General features: G+C 37.3%; 1 pseudogene across 1 annotated transcript; it reads left to right on the top strand.

Annotated features, from left to right (window-relative positions):
• The first annotated feature begins 1,641 nt into the window (after window positions 1-1,641).
• On the top strand, window positions 1,642-2,005 carry LOC308516845 (large ribosomal subunit protein eL42-like; annotated as a pseudogene). The gene has a single exon. The product of its transcript is annotated as a large ribosomal subunit protein eL42-like (transcript).
• The last annotated feature ends 1,484 nt before the right edge of the window (window positions 2,006-3,489 follow it).

Raw genomic sequence — 3,489 nt, 5'->3', positions numbered from 1 at the left:
GAGAACATTGGATCATGGTCAAGTTTTGGGAAGAAATCATATGTTCAAGCTTAGTGACATTTAGTATAGGGTGGCTGGGAGATGTGCTGTGAGGAAGTTGAGCTCAGAAGAGAGGTCTGAGGCAGAGTAACATACTTGGGTGGCAACAGTGTACTATAAAGTAATAGAGGCTTTGCTATCCTTAGAAGCTTATGTTTCTAAAATGTGTTTTTAAATTTGGCATAATACTTTGATGGAGCAATATAAAAATATTGCAAAATTCATGTTTTGCAAGTGTATTATAACATCAATAACAGTATGACACCTTGGAAAATAAAATTAACTTAGAGCTTTTGAAATGACTACAGGGATGGTTCTATGGGAACTTAGATACAATAAAAATAGAGAACACCTCCTTCTTTTGTTTCTAACTCAATACATATAATTGACAGGCTTCACTAAAAGAATTTGAAACTATTGTTTAAAGGAGTCAGTATAATTATGCGCAAACTTGTACAGTATATATTTGTGTGTCCATGTGATTTATCTAACAGATACACATGTGTAACACTCTCATATTCCAGAAAATATTCTACTTGCTTATTTTAACTCAGTTAGTTAATCTTAAAACACATTCATACAAACCACACATATAAAACACACTGAGGTAGGTACTTTTAGTATTCTCATTTTACAAATGAGGAAAATAAATCACAAAGGAGTTAAATGGTTTCTTATAGCTCATCCAGTTAGCAAAGGAAAAGGTTAAGAATCAAACATTGGTGGCCTGCTTTCAGTGTCCCTACTCTTGTGTAGAGGGCTCTATTGTTTTCAATCATTAGCTCTCCCACCCTTCTGTAATAAGGTTCCCTGCCTCATTTCATTGTCATAACTTACATTGATTTCCTGTAGGAAGAATATTCATCCCCAACTCATTAGATCATGGTTGGCCCTTAGACTTGCTTTGGCTAGTGAAATGTAAGCAAAAGTAACAGATGCCAGTCTAACATGTGTGGGTTTTTTTGTTTTGTTTTGTTTTAATATATTTTTATTGATTTCAGAGAGCAAAAATATATATATATATATATATACATATATATTAAAAGCCTAATATGCTAATTAGAGCAGACAGCCACAGTGGCAGGGGATGAGGCAGAGGCAGTTAGGGGTGATCAGGCAGGCAGGAGAGCAGTTACAGGTGATGAGGCAAGCAGGCAAGTGGTTAGGGGCAATGAAGCAGGCAGGCAGAGTTGTTAGGGGTGATCAGGCAGGCAAGCAGCTGAGCAGTTAGGAGCCAGCAGTCCTGGATTGTGAGAGGGTGCAGGCCAGTCTAAAGGGAACCACCCCCCCACCCCCACCATGCACAAATTTCATGCTCTGGGCCTCTAGTCTATACTAATAAAAGGGTAATATGCTAATTAGACTGGATAGACTGGACGTCTTCTGGACATCATTCCGGACATCCTTCCTGACAAAGCTGGGGCCCGGCTCAAAGCCTCCCAGGGTCCCAGGTGCCTGTGGCTGGAGGGAGGAAAACCCTGGTCCTGGGTGCCGGAGGGAAGCTGGTGCCAGCAGCCCGGTGAAGGAAGGCCTACTCTTCCATGAATTTTTGTGCGTGGGGCCTCTAGTATATCTACACTAATACAAGAGAAACAGGTGGACTATGCGTTTCCCGTTTCCATCGTACAGACACCTCTACTGCCAAGATGGTGAATGTGCCTAAAACCCGAAGGACTTTCTGTAAGAAGTGTGGAAAGCATCAGCCTCACAAAGTTACCCAGTATAATAAGGGCAAGGATTCCCTGTACGCCCAGGAAAGAGGCGCTATGATAGGAAGCAGAGTGGCTACGGTGGGCAGACAAAGCCGATTTTCCGAAAGAAAGCGAAAACTACAAAGAAGATTGTGCTGAGGCTTGAATGTGTGAAGCCTAACTGCAGACCAAAGAGGATGCTGGCCATTAAGAGATGCAAGCATTTTGAACTGGGAGGAGATAAAAAGAGAAAGGGCCAAGTGATCCAGTTCTAAGCTTTTATTTTTGAGAAGAAAATGTTAAAGCTGTAGAAAAATTACCTGTATGAAAATAAATGCAGTGATATAATTACTCATAAAAAAATAAAATAAAATAAAATAAAATAAAATAAAATAAAAGAGAAACATGCAAATTGGTGTCACTCCACTACACCCACCAGCCAATCAGATGAGTATGCAAATTAACCCAACAAAGATGGCGGTTAATTTGCATACGCTGGTGCAGAGCAAAGACTGAAGACAATGTAGAAGGAAGGCAAGAGCTGCAGAAGGGAGAGAAGCTGCAGAGAAGTAAGCAGGGTGGCAGAGGTAGGAGGGAAGCAAGCGGGATGGAGGAGGAGGGAGCGAAGCCCGTCTCGGCGGGTTTTGCTCCCTTCTCTGCTTCGCTCTGGCTGCAGGAAGCCCTATTCTTGCAGGAATCTTCCTGAAACGGGCCTCTAGTATATATATATATATATATATATATATATATATATATATATATATATATATTTGGGTTTTAGAATAAGTCATATGACTAGGGAGACCAGCAAACTATGCATTATGGATGAAGATTAGTTAAATTAAACTTATTGTTTTTATTTAATGGAAGTGATAATGAGTAAAAGGTGAGAAATACTGTTGTAAGAATTTTGACTTGTCTGTCCCTAAAGATTTACTTAATGAGGCTTAATTGTTACTAACTTTTCACTACTGTGTAATGATTTCTCACAAAAAGCAAAACTATGTACAAGCAGCTAAATGGTGTACTCAAGAGATACTAAATGTTTTAAAGCCAAAAAATGACATTACCACAGATATCCTTGTGAAAGTACACATTGCTTTATTAACTACATTTTCTCATCAAGATGAGAAATTTTGCAATGAATGTTAGAAAATTGAGACTTTCTATTTCACTAATAATCACTCACATAAAATATATTCCACTACTTCTATGAGATTGGAATATTTAAGTTTTAATGTTTTATTTTATTTAGACCTTAACAAGAGGAGAAATCTGGAAGACACACCCTTAATCAAGTATTCCAAATTAAGACCACAAGTAATAAGATATATCATGCACCCCTTAATGAGGCATTAATAATTTTTAAACCTGTAGTGCACACAAAGTTTGTTTTCAATAATTTGAGGGACCCATCTTGTTTTGTACATTATTTTGTATTCAGCATCTAGTCTAATGACTTACAAATTATAAAGAAACAAAAAAAATCCAGATAGAAGCATAAAGTAATGAATGACTATGCCTGACATTTCCAACAGAGTAGGTATATCCTAAGGAAATTCATCCTTTAAATGTTTATTCCCTTTATTCACATTAAACTGCAAAAAACCTTTTATTAAATGTATTTTATTCATGAATAACTTTGCCTAATCATCTTTCAAATGGAAGAAAAAAAATCCATACTACTTGAATATTAGAGTAAAATTTTTAAAAACAATTATCTCTTCTATAGTCCCTTGTATGGCCATGCTTATATATA

The sequence above is a fragment of the Myotis nattereri genome (assembly GCF_964212035.1).
Source record: "Myotis nattereri genome assembly, chromosome: 3".
Lineage (NCBI taxonomy): Eukaryota > Metazoa > Chordata > Mammalia > Chiroptera > Vespertilionidae > Myotis > Myotis nattereri.
This window is presented reverse-complemented; position numbering and strand designations above follow the sequence as displayed.